The sequence below is a fragment of the Palaemon carinicauda genome, chromosome 19, assembly GCF_036898095.1.
Source record: "Palaemon carinicauda isolate YSFRI2023 chromosome 19, ASM3689809v2, whole genome shotgun sequence".
Classification (NCBI taxonomy): Eukaryota; Metazoa; Arthropoda; class Malacostraca; order Decapoda; family Palaemonidae; genus Palaemon; species Palaemon carinicauda.
In genome coordinates, this window is record NC_090743.1 from 128884024 (window position 1) to 128909640 (window position 25617).

Consider the following 25617-nt stretch of genomic DNA (forward strand, 5'->3'; position numbering starts at 1 on the left):
TGGGGGATAGCGCGAACGCAGTCCCCCGCTACCAAATATTTCGCACCCGAGTTGACCACATTTGGGTCAATCGCAAGGGTCAGCACCACCGGAGTGCAATGGTGAGCCTCGCCTTGGGGGAACCACCTTCGTGATCATGGTGTCCCCTGTGCCAGGTAAGTATGCTCTTCCCACACACCATAGCACCCAAGCTGAGGTGAACTAAGTAAACCTCCCCTTTTATTAATTTTTATGTAATAAATTCTTCAAGTTTATCTATATAACACATTTAACTTTATGAGGAGATGCTTGAATTATTTTATAATACCATAAATAAACAAGTCTTTGTGAATAATTGTGAACAAATATTATTTCTCAAGTATGTTTTAGTAATTTTCATTCCATGAAGATTTATTTTGTCTGTTATTATAATAAAAACCTTATAGTAGTCATCATAAATTGATTTTAGGTATCATACAACAATAGAAAGAACACCTCTTTGACTGTAAAGCAAGAAAAATAATCATCAACCAATTCAAGAGAAATTAAATATGAAGAATTCAAGGGAACAAAATCCAAAATATGCAAAATAACTTAAGAAAATTCTGAATACACATGCATCCAATAATCGATCATTCAAACGATTAGACATCCACTTGATGAGTGAGTTGCATCTGCTTAACAACTACCCCCGTGACAAAACATCTGTCGAGACCACACACCAGTTTTCATTTTGTCAAAAAGCCCCCGTCTGAAGAAAAGCTCCAGCCAATTGACAGAAGAAGTAGTAGTTTTCATTTGGTTAAGTCGTCCTACTCGAGGAACCCAAAACATGACATTTGGTGAAATCTTGCAAACATGAGGTGGAGTGACTTGAAACAATGTATTTCATTTAAGCCTTCTACTTAAATATATATTACAAGGCTAATTGGTCATCACCTAGAAACACCTAAGTATATTTTTCTCAAAAGACAGATCTTAGGGGATAAGAATACACAGAGATTAAAGATTAATGTACTGTAATAGTTTTTCTGCAGATGAGGACTGTAGTTAGAGCACTTGTAATGGCAAAACTCAGTTAGCTTCTAATTTGATTCCCTTCATAAAGGTAGACATTCTCCTTATATTTATTTTTCATAGTCTTAATACTCACATTACAGAAGTACACAATGCAACCACAAGATCACTTGGAATTATGTGAAATAACTGAACCTACCATGTCTATAAAGTTGAAAGATAATTGCCTAAAATAGGAAAATTAAACATACCAATTGCCTGAAACTCATCTGGCACTGCTGATGTCAAGTTAAGCTTTCCATTTTACATTATAAGCTGGCCTAATGCCAGCAGAAGACATGGCTCTTGGAACCTGTAGAATTGTACGTCAACATTCTGCAAAGGAGCAAGACTGGATTCTGTTGCACTGCACTATAATAAGGGCACAGCACAGCATCTTAAGTAAGATTAGATTGGCACTGTAGGTTATGAAATAATCCTGTGATATTTCATCATCTAGTTAAGTGGTGTGAAATGCTGAACGCCTTGAAATGCATACTATAAAATTACTACAAAACTCCTGTAGAGAATAGGGTTCCCCTGTAGTATGGGATCAGAAAAAACAGCCCTTAAAGTAAAGTAAGAATTATCAACCAGATATCAAGTTTAAATTCCAGAACTTGCGAGCAAGAACGTCATAAAAATTCAAACAAAATTAAGCATAAGTTACCATGTTTATACAGAATGGTTTACCATCAAGTTAAACAGGTTGGTTTATTAACAGTGCAGGGAAGAGCAAGTGATATGATGAAAAAAATAAAAACGTTACAGTGTACGAGCGTGAATGAAACCCGTGCAGTACATGCAATACAATACACAGCTGAAGATAGGAGAAAGGTGGATGAGAATTATCTACTATCCAGATTTGCAAAAGAATGTCACAGAGGCCCTGCATATCAGTGATAGGCTCAAATGCTTAAAGTTTGTGAAAGATAAGAGAGTATCATATATCATCTTGGCATACACACCTCAATAAGGGTGTGGTGAAGGGGAGAATAGGGTATTCAGAGGAAAATTGGAAATAAGAATATATATATAGAAAGTTCCAAGAAGTAAACCATTAGTGTTATCTGGGGACATGAATGCCCATGTACTTGAGAGTTCTGATGCCTTTGAAGGAATTCATGGAGGATTAAGTTTTGGAGAAGAAACTAAGAAGATGAAAGATTATTAAGGTTAAAATTACCAGAAGCTATGAATCTGGTACTCATGAATACATGAATTGAGAAAAGTAGAAAATCATCTGGTAACATATAGAAGTTGACAAATTGAGACTAAAACTAACTATTTTTCGCTAGGAAGGAAGACAAGAAATCTATTATGGAATCTAAAGTTATACCAAATGAATCTGTTGCAGTTTAGCATAAACTGGTGGTGGCAGTTTGAAGGTTGATAGTAATAGGAAAAAGGAAAGTCCCAGCTATCTTCTTCTGTTGATTGCCAGGAGCTTTTCTCCGGACGAGGGCTTTTTGATAAAATGTCATAGACTCCAAGTCCCAGCCAGGAATAGGAGAATCAAAACTTGGAAGCTGAAGGGAGAGAAGGCAAAAGCGTTCAAACGTAAAGTGGAAAGAGCAACAGAATACAATTTAAATGGAATGTCAGAATCGCCTGAAGAGATATGGGACGTTACGAAATATTGTAGTGCCAGCGGCAGTAGCAGCAGAGGCATGTGGGAGGACAAGTGGTAAACAGCAACAGGAACAAGAAACAAGGTGGTGGAATCAAAGAGGTTCAAACATCTGTGAAGAGTACAGACTGAAGAAGGTGGGAAGATGACAACTACCAAACAAGTGAGGAGTATGGAGAGAAGAGGTTTGGTGGAAGACGATGCTTTTGATAGAACACATTTGAGAGGGCGTGTCAAGCAGCCGACCCCTTAATGTAGGGATAACGGGGGGAAAGAAGAAAAAGAAACTAGTGAGGAACATAGGCGGATAAAGAGGAAAAAGAGAATGGTAACGATTGCAAAGAGACATAAGAGATTGCAAAGGGAGAAGCTAGGAGATAGTGACAGTGGTATGAGATGATACAAACACTGGTGGGGATAAAAGATAATCTCCTGAAGTACAAAAGCGAGTTGAAAACACAGGCAGGATGTAGGAGAGGAAGGAATTATAAAAAATGTAAACATTGTGATATGGATAATATGGAAAGACTATTTTTCACAATTATTAAACACTGAAAATCAGTGTGAAGATCAGGAAGATATTCCTCCAGCAGAAGGGCCAATAGCAAATATAAGAAAGTGAAAAAGAATGCTATGAAAATAATAAATAAAGCTGAAGGAAAATCAGAGATAACAATTACAATGATTATGGCATAGGGAAATCTAAGCAAAGAGTAGGTGCACACACTACTGGAAAAGATCTGGGGTGTAGAGGAAATGCCAAGGAATGGGAAGAAAATTGGATGATTAATTTGTATACACAAATAGGAGACGTGTTAAATTGTGGGAACTACAACGGAATAATTCTTTTGGAGCCTTTAACTATGGGAACAACTAAAGGAATAAAGCTTCTGGAGCCTTAAACTATGGGATCAACTAAATGAATAAAGCTTTTGGAGCCTCAAATTATTGGAACTAAAGGAATTACCTTTTGGAATCTTAAACTATGGGAACAGCAAAGGAATAAAGCTTTTGGAGCCTTAAACTATTGGAATAACTAAAGGAATAAAGCTTTTGGAGCTTCAAACTATGGGAACAACTACAGGAATAAAGCTTTTGGAGCCTTAAACTATGGGAGTTACTAAATGAATAAAGCTTCTGGAGCCTTAAACTAAGAGAACAATAAAGGAATAATCCTTTTGGAGCCTTAAACTATAAGAACAACAAAGGAATAATGCTTTTGGAGCTGTAAACTATGGGAATAACTACAGGAATAAAGCTTTTGGAGTCTTAAACTATGAAAACAACTAAAGGAATAAACCTTTTGGAGTCTTAAACTATGAAAACAACTAAAGGAATAAAGCTTTTGGAGTCTTAAACTATGAAAACTACTAAAGGAATAAAGCTTTTGGAGTCTTAAACTATGTAAACAACTAAAGGAATAAAGCTTTTGGAGACTTAAACTGTGGAAACAACAAAGGATTAAAACTTTTGGAGCTTTAAACTATGAGAACAAACGAATAAACCTTTTAGAGCCTTAAACAATGTGTACCAACCGTGTGTCACACAATTGTACATAATTCCTTTTGTATATATTATGCTTGTATCTGCGCTCTTCCCTCGCACTAAAACGAACATGAAAATTCACGTCTCCGGTTTTCCTCTGTGACATTGTCTGTCTTGTAAACATGTTATGTCCTGTTGCCTTGAGGTTTTGTATATAAAGGAGAGTGTTCTATAATATTATAACTCAGTTGATTGCATCCTGCCTTTGAGTTCACAACCTTCTCTCGGCCCGTCACAAATGGGAACAACAAAGGAATAAAGCTTTTAGAGCCTTAAATTATGGGAACAACTAAAGGAATAAAGCTTTTATAGCCTTAAACTATGGGAACAACTAATGGAATAAAGCTTTTAGACCCTTAACCCATGGGAACAATAAAGGAATAAAGTTTTTGGAGCCTTAAACTATGGGAATAATTAAAGGAATAAAGCCTTTGAAGCCTTAAATTATGAAAACAACTAAAGGAACAAGAAAGGAATAAACCTTTTGGAGCCTTAAACTATGGGAACAACAAAGGAATAAAGCTTTTGGAGCCTAAAACTATGGGAACAACAAAGGAATAAAGCTTTTGGGCCCTTAAACTATGGGATCAACTAAAGGAATAAAGCTTTTGGAGCCTTAAACTACTTACTTTACTTTGATGGCTGCTTTTCCGGTCCCATACAGCAGGAGAACCCTACTCTCTACAGAACCTTCGCTGTCATTTTACCTTGTTCGTTCAGAGTATTTATTGTTTCAGATCATGTGTTGCTCATTTACTGTTAAATCGTCACTGTTGTATGATTTTTGAAATAAGAAAGTCTTCAGTGTCCTCTTGAAAGCCTTTATGTCTTCAATCATTCGAATGTTTCGTGGGAGCTTATTATATAGTCTCGGGGCCGCATATTTAAAGGCTATAGAGTCTAAAGCAGACATTTATCTAGGTTCCAACAGTTTGAAGCATTCAGTAACTTTTCTCGTGTTGACACGATTTGTTGATTGCGCAATATGTAGCCATTCTCTTAAGTATTTTGGACGACCGGTTCTGATAACTTGGTGGGTTAATGTACATATTTTAAATTCAATTCTCGCTTTAATCGGCAGCCAGTGTAAATCGATTAGTATAGGGTTGATCCTTTCTCTAGGTGGGACACTTTTTATCAGTCTTGCTCCTCTGTTTATGATGTTTTGTAATTTCTTAAGTTGCACTTCTGGTAAATTGTAATAGATTGAGTTGCAGTAATCAATCCTGGTAATAACACAGTTTATCACAAGTTTCTTTACAGAATTTTCGTCCAGATACTATTTTATAAACGCAATATTTCTTAGATGATAACCAGCAGCTTTTATTACATTATTTATTTGAGCATTTAGAGACAGGTTACAGTCTAGAAATACACCTAGATCTCAAACTTTACTAGATATTGGGACCAAGTCATTATCTATGTTCATTTGAATATCACCCAAGTTTCTCACGCTGTTTCTCTTACCCACCACCATGAAGTCAGTTTTGTTCTCATTTAATTTTAGTGTTTTAATGGTCATCTATTCTTTAACACTATCCAGGATTCGGTTTAGAGTTTCAGTAGTGCCATATATATCATTTATGGAGAAGTAAAATTGTGTGTCATCTGCAAATAGTTTGTTAAACACCACCATAGGAAAAGAATCAAGCCATTGATGTGCGGAGCATAAACACATCTCCATCGTGAATGTATAACGTAGTTGTGAACGAGAATTTGCAGAGAATACACACCGTAGAGCAATCTCCAAAACAGCCACAAAACCCCGCAGACCCCGTGGGTCAGGCCACTGTTGAGCACCACTGAACCACCCTCAGAAACGCCATGGGCCGTGCCGCGGAGGAAACACTAGGTTACACCACCAAGAAACGGCAGGATTGGTTCGATGAGAATGATGCTACCATCTCTCTTCTCATTGAAACCAAACGACAAGCACGCCTGACTTTAGAAAACCAACCAACAGCAGCTAACAAATGTGCTCACAAGGTAGCTGAAGCTGATTGCCAAAGAGGCATCTGTGAAGCCCAGAACACCTGGTGGCAAAGAAAAGCTGCAGAAATACAGTTTCGCTGACCAACGTGACCTGCGCAGCTTCTATGCAGCCACAAAGGAAATATTCGGTCCCACACGGTCATCAGTGGGCGGCCTGAAGGACGCGGATGGGGCCACGACCATCACCGACAGCGAGGGCATCCTGGCCAGGTGGAGGTCTCACTTTGAGAACCTCCTCAATGACCAAGCAGACACCCCAGACGATCTGCGAATGACCCCGCAGCATCCCGTCCGTCACTGGATGGCACTACCATCCTCCATCTAGGACTTCAACAAGGCCCTGCAGCACATGAAGCCCGGCAAAGCCCCAGGGACAGACAACATCCCGTTGGAGCTCCTCACTCACGGTGGCCCCGGGTTGAAGAACCGTTTGATGCTCCATATACTGAAAATATGGGAAACCAAGACTCTCCCCAGTGACTTCCGCGATGCAAACATCATTACCATCTTCAAGAAGGGAGACAGGGAGAACTGTAACAACTACCGGGGAATATCACTACTAAGCATCAAGAGTAAGATTTTCGCTTGGATTCTCCTTGACCGCCTCCTTATTCTCACAGAAGACGTCCTGCCAGAGTCCCATTGCGGCTTTCGACCTTCCCGCGGGACCATAGACATAATCTTCTGCGCGCGACAACTACAAGAGAAGAGCCTCGAACAACAATAGCCCATAATGTTCATCTTCTGGGATTTGAAAAAGGCCTTCGACAAAGTACCTCGACCTACCATGTGGGCTGTCCTCAAAAGATATGGCTGTCCACCCGATTTTGTCAAGCTGGTGCGTGCCCTCCATGACGGAATGGTTGGGAGAGTCTGCCACCAGAACTCTCTTTCAGGCCCATTCTCCATCAACGGCGGCCTGAAGCAGGGCTGTGTTCTGGCCCCAACGTGTTTCTCGCTATACACCACAGCAATGCTCAAAGAGATTCCCCTAGACACAAACTCAGTCGACCTACGTTTCCGCATGGATGGAGGCGTTTTCAACCTCGCTAGACTCCGCGCCAGAACCAAGACCACCTTGTGTGCAGTGCGAGAACTGCAGTATGCTGACGACAATGCCACCCCAGGTCAGACGGCAGAGGACATGCAGTCGTTAGCTGATGCATACAACTCTGCCTACGAACGTTTTGGGATGCAAGTCAACATAGACAAAACCAAGACCCTCGTCCAACATCCACCAAGATTGATGCTCCCAAACCTCAATATTATTATTATTATTATTATTACTATCCAAGCTACAACCCTAATTGGAAAAGCAAGATGCTATAAGCCCAGGGGCTCCAATAGGGAAAAATAGCCCAATGAGGAAAGGAAATAAGGAAATAAATAACTGAAGAGAACAAATGAACAATAAATCATTCTAAAAAAGTAATGTCAAAAGAGATATATCATATATAAACTATTAACAACGTCAACAACAAAAATGTCATATATAAACTATAAAAAGACTCATGTCCGTCTGGTCAACAAAAAAGAATTTGCTCCAACTTTGAACTTTTGAAGTTCTACTGATTCAACAACCCGATTAGGAAGATCATTCCACAACTTGGTAACAGCTGGAATAAAACTTCTAGAGTACTGCGTAGTATTGAGTCTTATGATGGAGAAGGCCTGGCTATTAGAATTAACTGCCTGCCTAGTATTACGAACAGGATAGAATTGTCCAGGGAGATCTGAATGTAAAGGATGGTCAGAGTTATGAAAAATCTTATGCAACATGCATAATGAACTAATTGATCGACGGTGCCAGAGATTAATATCTAGATCAGGAATAAGAAATTTAATAGACCGTAATTTTCTGTCCAACAAATTAAGATGAGAATCAGCTGCTGGAAATCAGACAGGAGAACAATACTCAAAACAAGGTAGAATAAAAGAATTAAAACACTTCTTCAGAATAGATTGATCACCGAATATCTTAAAAGACTTTCTCAATAAGCCAATTTTTTGTGCAATTGAAGAAGACACAGACCTTATATGTTTCTCAAAAGTAAATTTGCTGTCAAGAATCACGCCTAAAATTTTGAAAGAGTCATACAAATTTAAATAAACATTATCAATACTGAGATCCGGATGTTGAGGAGCCACCGTCCTTGACCTACTTACAATCATACTTTGAGTTTTGTTAGGATTCAACTTCACACCCCATAATTTGACCAACCGTTAGAACAGGTGGACCAGTTCTCCTACTTAGGGAGCATCCTAACATCAGCTCCCACAAGCAAAAAGGACGTGGAGAACAGGATCAGGGCAGCCCACTCCGCCTTTGGCCGACTCAACTGCCGCGTATTTAACAACCACGCATTGACAATGACCACCAAAATAATGGTGTTCAGGGCAGTAGTCCTCTCCATGCTCCTGTATGCATGTGAAACATGGACGCTATATAGAAGCGATATTAAAAACCTAGAACGCTTCCAACAAATGGAACTGAGGCAGATCTTGAAAATCCCCTGGGAGAGCCACACCACCAACATTGAAGTCTTAGAACGTGCCTCGCTGCCCAGCGTGGAGGCCACCATCATCCACCACCGCCTCCGCTGTACAGGACACGTGCATAGGATGGATCCATCTAGGCTCCCAAACAAGATATTCTACGGAGAACTGACCCAGGGTACCAGACCACGAGGAGCCCCGAAAATGCGCTATAAAGATCAACTAAAGCGAACCCTGGCTCTAACTGACATCGATCCTTCCTTATGGGAAGAAACAGCCAGGGACAGGAAAACCTGGAGGAGTACAGTACAGCATGGCACCGTGGACTTCGAGGAAAAGAGGAAACAAAATGAGGAGGCTAGGAGGAGAAGAAGGAGAGAGCGATTAGAACAGCCCCGCCCACCACCTACCCTCCCCTGTGAACACTGTCCGCGACTCTTCCACCACAGACTAGGACTTAACAGCCACATCAGACATAAGCACCCACCCCAAAGATAGGAGGCTGATGGATAACGACAGAACCCAATACTCGGACACGAGCGGGCGCCGACGATGACGATATATAATGTTGTACATAATTATGTAATATGTTAATGAACTAACAACTGTAAGTTAGAGGAGCCTATAACGATCAATATACAAATCATTGTGTTATTCATTGTCTGACACAAATCATTGTGTTATTCATTGTCTGACACATGTATTTTAAATCAATAACATGTCAATTTCTAATGATACTAACTCACTTATTGTCCATGTCACCAGGTTTGATCACAAGAAATAAATAGTGAATTCAACACAGCAGTATCAATTGCTCCACCATTAGTCGCTAGAGAAAGAGAGGCGACTACAGTTTATAACATGTTTTTCTTATATTTAGTATAATTTATCCCAATGTGTTAAAATATGTGATAAAGTACAAACTTATGCAGCGTGCATCCGAGAACAAGCACCTGTTGTTATCAAAATTAAAATTAACAATACAATACTTTATAATACATTTATTCATTAACATTATTTATTCACAAAACATATCTGAGGGAGAAATTTAGGTTAGAAAATACGTTTCAAATCACATTACTTGGAAAACAATGATGCTTTTCGAACAAAATACTTGCAACAAATCAACTTGTAGGAAACCTCTCCTAGTAAAAAGGGAATCCATGTGAGTGCAAAAGCGTCTTGGTCAAAATAATCGAGTATAGGTGTCACTCACCATTTACTATTCAACATATTTACGGAAAGGTTCGAGCAACACATTTCCTATATACAGTCTTGATCACTCACAAACTAAAGCAAAATGCTTAGTGTACCTGAAGGTAATTAGTACAATGATTTATATTATTATTGGGGGATAGCGCGAACGCAGTCCCCCGCTACCAAAAATTTCGCACCCGAGTTGACCACATTTGGGTCAATCGCAAGGGTCAGCACCACCGGAGTGCAATGGTGAGCCTCGCCTTGGGGGAACCACCTTCGTGATCATGGTGTCCCCTGTGCCAGGTAAGTATGCTCTTCCTACACACCACAGCATCCAAGCTGAGGTGAACTGAGTAAACCTCCCATCTTATTAATTTTTATGTAATAAATTCTTCTTTATTCATAAAATAAATTAACTTATTTAGTAGATGCTTGATTTATTTTAGAATCCCTTAAATAAATAGTTCTTTGTGAATAATTGTGATAAAAAATTATTTTTCAATATGTTTTTAGTAACTTTCATTCCATTAAGGTTTATTTTGTCAGTTATCATAATCAAAACCTTAAAGTATTTACCATAAATAAATTTTAGTTATCATACACTAAGAGAAGGAACACCCCTTTGACTGGAAAGCAAGAAAAATAATCACCAACCAAGTCAAGAGAAATTAAATAAGAAGAATTCAAGGGAACAAAATTAAAAATATACCAAATAAATAAAGAAAAAGCGGAACTAAATACATATGCATCCAATAATCAATCATTCCAATGATTAGACATCCGTAAGATAAGTGGGTTGCAACTGTTTTGCATCTGCTTAACAAGTATGCCTGTGACAAAACATCTGTGGAGATCACACAAGTTTTCATTGGGGGCTGTTATGACATTTTCTCAAAAACCCCCAGTCCGGAGGAAAGCTCCGGGCAATCGACAGAAGAAGAAGTTTTCAATTGGTTAACTCGTCCTACTTGAGGAACCCAAAACATGACATTTGGTAAAATCTTGCTAAAATGAGTCCGTGTCACACATAAAGGTGGGGCGACCAGAGAGAATCTATTTCATTTAAACCTTCTACTTAAATATATATTACCTATATCACCTAGAAACACCTAAGTGTAATTTTTCTCAAAGGACAGACCTTAGTGGATAAGAGTACACAGAGATTAAAGATTAATGTACCGTAATATTTTTTCTGAAATGAGGACTGCAGTTTGAGCACTTGTTAATTCTATTTGTAATGGAAAAACTCAGTTGGCTTCTAGTTTGAATGACCATAGCATAATCATACTCTTGACCCTTTATAAAGGTAGACATTCTCCTAAAGTTTATTTCTTAATACTCATATTACGGAAGTACACAGGGCAACCAAAAGATGATGATGATTATTATTATTATTATTATTATTATTATTATTATTATTACTTGCTAAGCTACAACCATAGTTGGAAAAGCAGGATGCTATATGCAAAGGGGCCCTAACATTAACTAAATAGCCCAGGTAGGAAAGGAAACAAGGAAAAAATAAATATCTTAAGAACAGTAACATTAAAATAAATATTGCCTATAAACTATAAAAAAATTAACAAAACAAGAGGAAGAGAAATTAGATAGAATAGTATGCCCATGTGTACCTTCAAGCAGGAGAACTCTAACCCAAGACAGAGGAAGACCATGGTACAGAAGCTATGGCACTACCCAAGACTAGAGAACATTGGTTTAATTTTGGAGTGTCCTCCTAGAAGAACTGCTTACCTTAGATAGAGTCTCTTCTACCCTTACCAAGAGGAAAGTTGCCACTGAACAATTACAGTGTAGTAGTTAACCCCCTTGGGCAAAGAAGAATTGTCTGGTAATCTCACTGTTGTCAGGTGTATAAGGACAGAGGGGAATCTGGAAAGAATATGCCAGACTATTCGGTGTATGTATAGGCAAAGGGTAAGTAAACCGTAACCAGAGAGAGGGATCGAAAGTAGTACTGTCTGACCAGTCAAAGGACCCCATAATTCACTCGCGGTAGTACCTCAACGAGTGGCTGGTGCCCTGGCCAACCTACTACCTTTGGAATTATGTGAAATAACTGAACCTACCATCGCTATAAAATTGAAAAAAAAAAATAGACTAAAATAAGCAAATTACACATACCAATTGCCTGAAACCTAGCTGGCTTTGTTGATGCCATGTTTTCCTTCCTGTTTCACATTATAAACAGGTCTAATGCCAGCACAAAATCTTGCTCTTGAAACCTGTAGAATAGTAAAGCAACACTGCAAATGAACAAGACTGGATCCTGCTGCGCTGCACAATAATAATTGCACAGCACAGCATCTTAAGTAAGATTCGATTGACACTGTAGGTTAAGAAATAATCTTGTGATTATTCATCATGTATTTAAGCGGTGTAAAATGGTGAACACCTTGGAATGCATAAGATAAAATTACTATAAAGGTCCTGTAGACAGTAGGATTTCCCTACAGTACTGGACCAGAAAAAACCCTAAAGTAAAGTAAGAATATTTTTGCAGCCTAATACTGAACAAAGGTAGCGATTTCTTCCCTTAGAGCACTTAACACAGCCTAATAGTAGACACAGGCAGTAATTTTTTTTCTCTTAGAAGTATTTGCCACAACCATCAGTGAACATAGGCTGTGGGTTTCTCCCTTCTACATTGACCACTGTATGATCTAGAAATGATACACGAGGACAAATGTAGAATCCTAGTGCTGCTTTTGACACGGTTGTGCATAAGCAATTAAATTCTTCACAAGCCATTACTGTTATTGATGAAGCTTTTGAGAATCTATTGGTGTTGATGATGAAACTTTTGAGAATGTAAAATTCATCATCATCATTATATCATATCACGCCAATGTCGAACCCAAACGAGGGTGTTGTCGATTGCCTTTCTGAGGTCTTGATCTGAGCAATGAGGTCCCAGTGGGCCCATCGTAGAATATGTTCCATTGTTTGTAGTGTTGCCCCACATGGGCATTCAGGGTTGGTGGCTAATCCCCATTTGTGGCGGTTATCTCCAGTTTTGCCCTATTTTACCATTGCCCAGTTTAGGGTTACCCAGTCCTTTCTGACGAGGGTTGTTCCGTTAGGCAAGTCTTCTTTGGGCTGGGCAGTGCCTCATTGGATGGCCATCAGTCACTTTCCCGCCACTTCTCTGGCCTATGAGCTGCTGCCTGGATTGGTTCTAGTTCATCCACATTTGCAAAGCTTTTGCAGAATTTGTCTTATTCATCATATAGACACTTAAGAAAATGGGTGCCCCAGGAAAGAGTTCTGGGAACAATCCTATCTTGTATTTATACTACTAGTCTATCAAAAGTATTATGGAGACATGGAGTAAAGTTCCAGCTGTTGCAGATAACACACAACTTTACTTCTCCATGCAGTACACAGAGGATACAGTTGAGAATTTAAACCATGCTTTTACTCTTAGGGAAAATGTGGCATTTAAGCAATTAGACTAAATTAAAATAAAACTGAGTTTATAGAGGTGGGGAAGAAAATCAAACTGGCTGACATCTAAACTACATTGACCAATTACTTGGTCCTACTGTGTTACCAGATTGTACATAATCTCGAAAATAATGCTTTTGTAAAGAAATATCTGGAGGAATGTTCTGTTAAGAATCATGGGATTAGCTACTGTAACTATTACAATTTACCCAATTTACAACTTAAAAAGTTACAAAATATAATATACAGAGCAGAAAGATTGATAAGATGAGTTGCACCCAGAAAAAGGATTGCCCCTGTACTGATAGGACTACATTGGTTGTCTATTATAGCTAGGGTAAACCTAAAGATATGTGCAGTGACTCACAAAGCTATCAGAAATGTAAGTCCAAAATATTTAGAAGATCTGCTGTACATCCTTCAGCCAACAAATCGTGTCGACAGGACACTAGTTACAAATGGTTTCAAGTTATTGGAGCTAAGATGCACCTTGACTCTGGGCTGTAGAGCCTTCGAAAATGTGGAGCCAAGTTTGCATTACAAGCTCCAACTTGACATTAGAAGAAATGGTGAAATAAAGGCTTTCCAAAAGAAGTTGAAGACTTTCTTGTTTATAATCTGAATACTAGCTGGGAGTTTCTGCTATGAATACTAGCTGGGCAATCCGGCTATGAATACTAGCAGAATATTTCTGCTATAAATACTAGCAGAATGATTCTATTATGAATACTAGCACGATGTTTCAACTTTGAATACTACCAGGATTAATGTGACCAGATTTTGTTTCTGTAAAAGCAGGACATTTCACACACACATTATGTATATTTATATATATATATATATATATATATATATATATATATATATATATATATATATGTATATATATATATATGTATATATATATATGTATATATATATATATATATATATATATATATATATATACACACACACACACACATACTACTATCGTATCTGCGGTGACTTGCTCTGCCCTTTATTCGGCCGACATTAGCAACTGCAATGAGTGTCACTTTATACACTTTACAGTGTATAAGATTCTTGTAATTCACTTCACTGGGTATCATGGCAGTCAGAAAACACAATAGAAGTTACCAGTTAGTGAGATGGCAAAATTAAACGAAATATCAGTACTATTCCAAAAATAGGGGACGGTTTTGTTTTCATAAAACAAACAAAGTGGTACAAACGTGAAGAAAAGTTGAAAAAAACGGACATTTTGCTAACTTAAAAAAAAGTGGAACAGATGTTGAAAAAGCGGGAGTCTGGTCACATTAACCAGGATATTTCTGCTATAAATACTCGTAGAATATTTCTGCTACTAATAGTAGTAGGATGTTTCTGGTGGAGAATACAAGCAGGATATACATAAATCATGACTTGACGTCAGTAAAGTCCTGTGACGACTAGCAAAGAAACAGAACTTTCCACTGTCAGCATTGAATATGAGAACTACCTTTTTCACTTAAAACCTCTGAGTGTCTATCCATATTGAAAAATTGAAAAACATTCTTTATAGCTGGAAAAGCCTTCCAGTTTTATCAAGTCAAAATGGGAATGACTATACTCATTTTTATAAGGCGAGGCGCATATGCACTCACTCCCAGGGATGCCCTTTTAGCTACGAAAAGTTTCCTACTAGCTGATCTCTTGCAAGTATTTTGCCCAAATAGTATCATTGTTTTCAAATAATTACCAAGTAATGTATTTCGAAACTTCTTTACTACCATAAATTTCTCCCTCAAATATATGTTTTGTGAATAAATAACGTTAATGAATGAAGAGATTATAAAGTATTGTTATGCTAAGTCTAAAATTAATAACACCACCTGCCCAGGAGCTTGTTTTCAGATGCACACTATATAATTTTGTAACTTCACATTCCTGGCTTTTAGTAGATTCTGGTATTCAAAGAAAGTTTATAATAAAATATTCTTCTTATGCTTAGTGTAATTTATGCTAATTTGTATTAAAACATATGAAAAGGTACAAACTTATGCAGCTGGTATCCGAAAACAAGCGCTTGTTGTTGATTTCAGCAGATGTTGTTATTAAATGTAAACTCACCATTACCACACTTAATAATATATTTATTCGTTAACATTATTCATTGACAAACAATATATCTAATGGAGACATTTAGGTTAGCAAATAACTTTCAAATCACATTATTTGATAATAATTTGGAAAACAATGATGCTATTCACACAAAATACTTGCAATATATCAGCTTGTAGGAAACCTTTCCAAGTTAAAAGGGTACCCCTGCGAGTGAGTGCAAATGCACCTCGGTTATTAAAAAATTGGGTATAGGTGTCACTCACAATTTACTTGTTCAACATATTACACTTATGGGAAGGTTAGAACAACACATTTCCTATGTACTTTCTTGATCTCTCACTAACTAAAGTTACATTTTCATGCTTAATTGAAGGTAAATTGTAGAATGATGAATATTTTTATTGGGGGATAGCGCGAACGCAGTCCCCCGCTACCAAAAATTTTGCACCCGAGTTGACCACATTTGGGTCAATCGCAAGGGTCAGCACCACCGGAGTGCAATGGTGAGCCTCGCCTTGGGGGAACCACCTTCGTGATCATGGTGTCCCCTGTGCCAGGTAAGTATGCTCTTCCCACACACCACAGCACCCAAGCTGGGGTGAACTAAGTAAACCTCCCTTCTTATTAATCTTTATGTAATAAAGTCCAAAAGCTTATGTATATAACACATTTAACTTGATGAGGAGATGCTTGAATTATTTTAGAATCCCATAAATGAATAAGTCTTTGTGAATAATTGTGAACAAACATTATTTCTCAAGTATTTCTTAGTAACTTTCATTCCATGAAGATTTATTTTGGCTGTTATTATGATACAAACCTTACAGTAGTTTTCATAAATTGATTTTATATATCATTAAGAGAAAGAACACCTCTTTGACTGGAAAGCAAGAAAAATAATCATGAACCAAGTCAAGAGAAATTTAAAAAGAAGAATTCAAAAGTAACAAAATCCAAAATATGCAAAATAACTTAAGAAAAATCTGAATACATATGCATCCAATAATCGATCATTCAAACGATTAGACATCCACTTGATGAGTGAGTTGCATCTGCTTAACAACTACCCCCATGACAAAACATCTGTCAAGACCACACACCAGTTTTCATTTTGTCAAAAACCCCCGTCTGAAGAAAAGCTCCAGCCAATCGACAGAAGAAGTAGTTTTCATTTGGTTAAGTCATCCCACTCGAGGAACCCAAAACATGACATAGGGTGAAATCTAACAAACATGAGATAGAGCGACTGGAGACAATCTATTTCATTTAAGCCTTCTACTTAAATATATATTACAAGGCTAATAGTTTTTCTGCAGATGAGGACTGTAGTTAGAGCACTTGTAATTGCAAATCTCAGTTAGCTTCTAATTTGATTTACCAAAGTATGATCATACTCGTGACCCTTTATAAAGGTAGACATTCTCCTAATATTTACTTTTCATAGTCTTAATACTCACATTACAGAAGTACACAATGCAACCACAAGATCACTTGGAATTATGTGAAATAACTGAACCTACCATGTTTATAAAGTTGAAAAATAATTGCCTAAAATAGGAAAATTAAACATACCAATAGCCTGAAACTCATCTGGCACTGCTGATGTCAAGTTAAGCTTTCCATTTTACATTATAAGCTGGCCTAATGCCAGCACAAGATCTGGCTCTTGGAACCTGCAGAATTGTACGTCAACATTCTGCAAAGGAGCAAGACTGGATTCTGTTGCACTGAACTATAGTAAGGGCACAGCATAGCATCTTAAGATTAGATTGGCACTGTAGGTTATGAAATAATCCTGTGATATTTCATGATCTAGTTAAGTGGTGTGAAATGCTGAACGCCTTGAAATGCATACTATAAAATTACTACAAAGGTCCTGTAGAGAATAGGGTTCCCCTGCAGTATGGGATCAGAAAAACAGCCCTTTAGTGAAATAACACTATCTCTGCACCCAAATACTGAATAAAGGTAGTGATTTCTTCCCTTAGAACATTTAACACAGCCTAACAGAAGACACAGGCTGTAATTTTCCCTTAGAAGTGATTTGCCACAACCATTAGTCGACATAGACTATGGTTTTCTCCACTTACATGTGTCCCAAATAGACAGTCCAACTTGTTGCTGGTCTTAAGCCCGGATAAATGGGGGCACTTGCTGTTTGGTCGAGCCAACCCAGTATGAAAGCTGAGACAAAACATAAATAATAAAGCTAGAATCAGCAATGGAATGCAATTGTGCTAGGATGTACCTTGCAAGAAACGCCTTTTCCTGAAAGCAGTGAAAAATATGCAAAGGGTACTGCAGAAGTCACTACAGAGGCTAAAAAAGTTAATGAGAAATAAGGATTGGAAAACGAAAGGAAAGATGAGAATTGGAAAAAGAAAAGATAATTGGAAAATAGAAGCTGGCTGATGTCAAGTGAAGGAAAATTAGAATTCTATGTATATAGCAACAACAAATGCATTCATTTTTGTCTACTGAAGGATAAAGACCTCAGACATGTCCTTAGTCATGTTTGGGTTTGGCCAATTTCATCTCCACGCTGGCCACTGCAGATCGATGATGGTGGAAGAATTTTGTCTAATTGCTCACACCAAACCAACCTAGCATGGGTGGCCACGACTAGTACAGCTTTGCTGATCATGGTGATATGCAAACCCTTTCACCACATTAAGGTATCACCACTCAGAAAGGGATTCTAAGTAGGCTATACAGAGATTAAAGGAAGAGGAAAAGTGCAAGACAACTTGGGGAAGGATATAAAGTTTACTACTGTGCGAGAGAGCCGTTAGGTTTTAACTGAGAGTCGAGGTGAATGCGACTGAACTAGATCTAACAGATATCAAGTTTAAATTCCAGGACTTGCGAGCAAGAACGTCATAAAAATTCAAACAAAATTAAGCATAAGTTACCATGTTTATACAGAATGGTTTGCCATCAAGTTAAACAGGTTGGTTTATTAACAGTGCAGGGAAGAGCATGAGATAAGATGAAAAAAAAAAAACATTACAGTGTACGAGCGTGAATGAAACCCGTGCAATACATGCAATACAATACACTGTTGAAGATAGGAGAAAGGTGGGTAAGAATTACCTCCCATCCAAATTTGCAAAAGAATGTCACAGAGGCCCTGCATATCAGTGATAGGCTCAAATGCTTAAAGTTTGTGAAAGATAAGAGAGTATCATATATCATCTTGGCATACACACCTCAATAAGGGTGTGGTGAAGGGGAGAATAGGGTATTCAGAGGAAAATTGGAAATAAGAATATACATAGAAAGTTCCAAGAAGTGAACTATTAGTGTTATTTGGGGACATGAATGCCCATGTACTTGAGAGTTCTGATGCCTTTGAAGGAATACATGGAGGATTAAGTTTTGGAGAAGAAACTAAGAAGATGAAAGATTATTAAATTTAGAATTACCAGAAGCTATGCATCTGGTACTCATGAATACATTAATTGAGAAAAGGAGAAAATCATCCGGTAACATATAGAAGTTGACAAATTGAGACTAAAACTAACTATTTTTTGCTAGGAAGGAAGACAAGAAATCTATTATGGAATCTAAAATTATTCCAAATGAATCTGTTGCAGTTTAGCATAAACTGGTGGTGGCAGATTGAAGGTTGATAGTAATAGGAAAAAGAAAAGCCCCAGCTATCTTCTGTTGATTGCCAGGAGCTTTTCTCCGGACGAGGGCTTTTTGATAAAATGTCATAGACTCCAAGTCCCAGCCAGGAATAGGAGAATCAAAACTTGGAAGCTGAAGGGAGAGAAGGCAAGAGCGTTCAAAGGTAAAGTGGAAAGAGCAACAGAAGAGAGATATTTAAATGGAATGTCAGAATCGCCTGAAGAGATATGGGACGTTACGAAATATTGTAGTGCCAGAGGCAGTAGCAGCAGAGGCATGTGGGAGGACAAGTGGTAAACAGCAACAGGAACAAGAAACAAGGTGGTGGAATCAGAGGTGCAAACATCTGTGAAGAGTACAGACTGAAGAAGGTGGGAAGATGACAACTACCAAACAAGTGAGGAATATGGAGAGAAGAGGTTTGGTGGAAGACGATGCTTTTGATAGAACACATTGGAGAGGGCGTGTCAAGCAACCGACCCCTTAATGTAGGGATAACGGGGGGAAAAAAGAAAAAGAAACTAGTGAGGAACATAGGCGGATAAAGAGGAAAAAGAGAATGGTAACGATTGCAAAGAGACATAAGAGATTGCAAAGGGAGAAGCTAGGAGACAGTGATAGTGGTATGAGATGATACGAACACTGGTGGGGATAAAAGATAATCTCCTGAATTACAAAAGCAAGTTGAAAACACAGGCAGGACGTAGGAGAGGAATTATAAAAAATGTAAACATTTTGATATGGATAATATGGAAAGACTATTTTTCACAATTATTAAACACTGAAAATCAGTGTGAAGATCAGGAAGATATTCCTCCAGCAGAAGGGCCAATAGCAAATATAAGAAAGTGAAAAAGAATGCTATGAAAAAATAAATAAAGCTGAAGGAAAATCAGAGATAACAATTACAATGATTATGGCATAGGGAAATCTAAGCAAAGAGTAAGTGCACACACTACTGGAAAAGATCTGGGGTGTAGAGGAAATGCCAAGGAATGGGAAGAAAATTGGATGATTAAATTGTATACACAAATAGGAGACGTGTTAAATTGTGGGAACTACAACGGAATAATTCTTTTGGAGCCTTTAACTATGGGAACAACTGAAGGAATAAAAGCTTTTGGAGCCTTAACCTATGGGAACAACTATAGGAATAAAAGCTTTAGGAGCCTTAACCTATGGGAGCAACTAAATGAATAAAGCTTTTGAAGCCTTAAATTATTGGAACTAAACGAATTAACTTTTGGAATCTTAAACTATGGTAACAGCAAAGATATAAAGCTTTTGGAGCCTTAAACTATTGGAATAACTAAACTAAAGCAATAAAGCATTTGGAGCTTCAAATTACGGGAACAACTACAGGAATAAAGCTTTTGGAGCCTTAAACTATGGGAGTTACTAAATGAATAAAGCTTCTGGAGCCTTAAACTATGAGAACAATAAAGGAATAATGATTTTGGAGCCTTAAACTATGAGAACAACAAAGGAATAATCCTTAAACTATGAGAACAATAAAGGAATAATGCTTTTGGAGCCTTAAACTATGAGAACAACAAAGGAATAATGCTTTTGGAGCCGTAAACTATGGGAATAACTACAGGAATAAAGCTTTTGGAGTCTTAAACTATGAAAACAACTAAAGGAATAAAGCTTTTGGAGACTTAAACTGTGGAAACAACAAAGGATTAAAACTTTTGGAGCTTTAAACTATGAGAACAAACGGATAAACCTTTTAGAGCCTTAAACAATGGGAACAACAAAGGAATAAAACTTTTAGAGCCTAAAACTATGGGAACAACAAAGGAATAAAGCTTTTGGGCCCTTAAACTATGGGATCAACTAAAGGAATAAAGCTTTTGGAGCCTTAAACTACTTACTTTACTTTGATGGCTGCTTTTCCGGTCCCACACAGCAGGAGAACCCTACTCTCTACAGAACCTTCGCTGTTATTTTACCTTGTTCGTTCAGAGTATTTATTGTTTCAGATCACATGTTGCTCATTTACTGTTAAATCGTCACTGTTGTATGATTTTTGAAATAAGAAAGTCTTCAGTGTCCTCTTGAAAGCCTTAATGTCTTCAATCATTCGAATGTTTCGTGGGAGCTTATTATATAGTCTCGGGGCCGCATATTTAAAGGCTATAGAGTCTAAAGCAGACATTTATCATTTATTCGGCCGACATTAGCAACTGCAAAGGGTGTCACTTAATACACTTTACAGTGTATAAGATTCTTGTAATTCACTTCACTGGGTATCATGGCAGTCAGAAAACACAATAGAAGTTACCAGTTAGTGAGATGGCAAAATTAAACGAAATATCAGTACTATTCCAATAAAATGGGGACGGTTTTGTTTTTATAAAACAAACAAAGTGGTACAAACGTGAAGAAAAGTTTAAAAAACCGGACATTTTGCTAACTTAAAAAAAAGTGGAACAGATGTTGAAAAAGCGGGAGTCTGGTCACATTAACCAGGATATTTCTGCTATAAATACTCGTAGAATATTTCTGCTACTAATAGTAGTAGGATGTTTCTGGTGGAGAATACAAGCAGGATATACATAAATCATGACTGATGTCAGTAAAGTCCTGTGACGACTAACAAAGAAACAAAACTTTCCACTGTCAGCATTGAATCTGAGAACTACATTTTTCACTTAAAACCTCCGAGTGTCTCCCCACATTGAAAAATTGAAAAACCTTCTTTATAGCTGGAAAACACTTTCAGTTTTATCAAGTCAAAATGGGAATGACTATACTCAATTCTTGTAAGGCGAGCCGCATTTGCACTCACTACCAGGGATGCCCTTTTAGCTACAAAAAGTTTCATACTAGCTGATCTCTTGCAAGTATTTTATCCAAATAGTATCATTGTTTTCAAATAATTACCAAGTAATGTATTTCGAAACTTCTTTGCTACCATAAATTTCTCTCTCAAATATATGTTTTGTGAATAGATACCGTTAATGAATAAAGAGATTATAAAGTATCGTTATGCTAAGACTAAATTTAATAACACCACCTGCCGTAGTCTACGACAGGAGTTTGTTTTCGGAAGCCCACTATGTAACTTTGTAACTTCACATTCCTGGCTTTTAGTAGGTTCTGGTATTCAAAGAAAGTTTCTAAAATATTTTTCTTATGCTTAGTGTAATTTATCCTAATTTGTAAAAAACCTAATGAAAAGGTACAAACTTATGCAGCGGGCATCCGAAAACAAGCGCTTGTTGTTGATTTCGGCGGATGTTGTTATTAAATGTAAACTCACCATTACCACACTTTATAATATATTTATTCGTTAATATTATTCATTGACAAACAATATATCTAATGGAGACATTTAGGTTAGCAAATAACTTTCAAATCACATTATTTGATAATAATTTGGAAAACAATGATGCTATTCACACAAAATACTTGCAATATATCAGCTTGTAGGAAACCTTTCCAAGTTAAAAGGGTACCCCTGCGAGTGAGTGCAAATGCGCCTCGGTTATTAAAAAATTGGGTATAGGTGTCACTCACAATTTACTTGTTCAACATATTACACTTATGGAAAGGTTAGAGCAACACATTTCCCATGTACTTAAAGTTACAATTTTATGCTTAATTGAAGGTAAATTGTACAATGATGAATATCTTTATTGGGGGATAGCGCGAACGCAGTCCCCCGCTACCAAAAATTTCGCACCCGAGTTGACCACATTTGGGTCAATCGCAAGGGTCAGCACCACCGGAGTGCAATGGTGAGCCTCGACTTGGGGGAACCACCTTCGTGATCATGGTGTCCCCTGTGCCAGGTAAGTATGCTCTTCTCACACACCACAGCACCCAAGCTGAAGTAAACTGAGTAAACCTCTCCTCTTAATAATTTGTATGTAATAAATTCCTAAAGTTTATGTATGTAACACATTTAACTTGATGAGGAGATGCTTAAATTATTTTACAATACCATAAATATACAAGTCTTTGTGAATAATTGTGAACAAATATTATTTCTCAAGTATTTTTTAGTAACTTTCATTCCATGAAGATTTATTTTGGCTGTTATTATGATACAAACCTTACAGTAGTTTTCATAAATTGATTTTATATATCATAAAGAGTAAGAACACCTCTTTGACTGGAAAGCAAGAAAAATAATCATGAACCAAGTCAAGAGAAATTTAAAATGAAGAATTCAAAAGTAACAAAATCCAAAATATGCAAAATAACTTAAGAAAAATCTGAATACATATGCATCCAATAATCGATCATTCAAACGATTAGACATCCACTTGATGAGTGAGTTGCATCTGCTTAACAACTACCCCCATGACAAAACATCTGTCAAGACCACACACCAGTTTTCATTTTGTCAAAAAGCCCCCGTCTGAAGAAAAGCTCCAGCCAAAACGACAGAAGAAGAAGTAGTTTTCATTTGGTTAAGTCGTCCTACTCGAGGAACCCAAAACATGACACAGGGTGAAATCTTGCAAACATGAGATAGAGCGACTAGAGACAATCTATTTCATTTAAGCCTTCTACTTAAATATATATAACAAGGCTAATAGTTTTTCTGCAGATGAGGACTGTAGTTAGAGCACTTGTAATTGCAAAACTCAGTTAGCTTCTAATTCGATTTACCAAAGTATGATCATACTCGTGACCCTTTATAAACGTAGACATTCTCCTAATATTTACTTTTCATAGTCTTAATTCTCACATTACAGAAGTACAAAATGCAACCACAAGATCACTTGGAATTATGTGAAATAACTGAACCTACCATGTCTATAAAGTTGAAAGATAATTGCCTAAAATAGGAAAATTAAACATACCAATTGCCTGAAACTCATCTGGCACTGCTGATGTCAAGTTAAGCTTTCAATTTTACATTATAAGCTGGCCTAATGCCAGCACAATATCTGGCTCTTGGAACCTGTAGAATTGTACGTCAACATTCTGCAAAGGAGCAAGACTGGATTCTGTTGCACTGCACTATAATAAGGGTACAGCACAGCATCTTAAATAAGATTAGATTGGCACTGTAGGTTATGAAATAATCCTGTGATATTTCATCATCTAGTTAAGTGGTGTGAAATGCTGAACGCCTTGAAATGCATACTATAAAATTACTACAAAGGTCCTGTAGAGAATAGGGTTCCCCTGCAGTATGGGATCAGAAAAACAGCCCTTTAGTGAAATAACACTATCTCTGCACCCAAATACTGAATAAAGGTAGTGATTTCTTCACTTAGAACATTTAACACAGCCTACCAGAAGACACAGGCTGTAATTTTCCCTTAGAAGTGATTTGCCACAACCATTAGTCGACATAGACTATGGTTTTCTCCTATTACATGTGTCCCAACTAGACAGTCCAACTTGTTGCTGGTCTTAAGCCCGGATAAATGGGGGCACTTGCTGTTTGGTCAAGCCAACACAGTATGAAAGCTGTGGCAAAACATAAATAATAAAGCTAGAATCAACAATGGAATGCAATTGTGATAGCATGTACCTTGCAAGAAATGCCTTCTTCCTGAAAGCAGTGAAAAATATGCAATGGATACTGCAGAAGTCACTACAGAGGTTAAAAGAGTTAATGAGGAATAAGGATTGGAAAAAGAAAGGAAAGATGAGAATTGGAAAAAGAAAAGATAATTGGAAAATAGAAGCTGGCTGATGTCAAGTGAAAGAAAATTAGAATTTTATGTATATAGCAACAACAAATACATTCATTTTTGTCTACTGAAGGATAAAGACCTCAGACATATCCTTAGTCATGTTTGGGTTTGCCCATTTTCATCTCCACGCTGGCCACTGCAGATTGATGATGGTGGAAGAATTTTGTCTAATCGCTCACAGCAAACCAACCTAGCATGGGTGGCCCTGACTAGTACAGCTTTGCTGATCATGGTGATATGCAAACCCTTTCAATACATTAAGGTATCGTCACTCAGAAAGGGATTCGAATTATGCTATACAGACTAAATGGAAGTTTAAATACCAGGAGGAGCGACCAAGAACGTCATAAAAATTGAAAAAAAAATAACCATGAGTTATCATGTTTATACAGGTTGGTTTACCAACAAGTTAAACTGGTTGATTTATTAACAGTGTAGGGAAGAGCAAGTGATAAAAAAAAATGTTACAGTGTACGAGCGTGAATGAAACACGTGCGGTACATGAGGTACACTACACAAGTGAAGATAGAAGGAGAAAGGTGGGTAAGAATTACTCCCCATCCAGATTTGCAAAAGAATGTCACAGAGGTCCTGCATATCAGTGATAGGCTCAAATGCATAAAGTTTGTGAAAGATAAGAGTATCATATATCATCTTGGCATACACACCTCAATAAGGGTGTGGTGAAGAGGAGAATAGGGTATTCAGAGGAAAATTGGAAATAAGAATATATATATAGAAAGTTCCAAGAAGTAAACTATTAGTGTTATCTGGGGACATGAATGCCCATGTACTTGAGAGTTCTGATGCCTTTGAAGGAATACATGGAGGATTAAGTTTTGGAGAAGAAACTAAGAAGATGAAAGATTA

The 25617-nt window shown here is 37.4% G+C and overlaps 4 non-coding genes across 4 annotated transcripts; all 4 read right to left on the reverse strand.

Annotated features, from left to right (window-relative positions):
- On the reverse strand, nt 1–163 carry LOC137659365 (U1 spliceosomal RNA). Its single transcript, XR_011047495.1, has one exon. It is a non-coding gene; the product is annotated as a U1 spliceosomal RNA (small nuclear RNA).
- A 9883-nt stretch (nt 164–10046) lies between these two features.
- On the reverse strand, nt 10047–10209 carry LOC137659360 (U1 spliceosomal RNA). The gene has a single exon (XR_011047491.1). It is a non-coding gene; the product is annotated as a U1 spliceosomal RNA (small nuclear RNA).
- A 5641-nt stretch (nt 10210–15850) lies between these two features.
- Nucleotides 15851–16013, reverse strand: LOC137659339 (U1 spliceosomal RNA). Its single transcript, XR_011047473.1, has one exon. It is a non-coding gene; the product is annotated as a U1 spliceosomal RNA (small nuclear RNA).
- Nucleotides 16014–22726: 6713 nt separating this feature from the next.
- On the reverse strand, nt 22727–22889 carry LOC137659367 (U1 spliceosomal RNA). The gene has a single exon (XR_011047497.1). It is a non-coding gene; the product is annotated as a U1 spliceosomal RNA (small nuclear RNA).
- Nucleotides 22890–25617: the final 2728 nt, after the last annotated feature.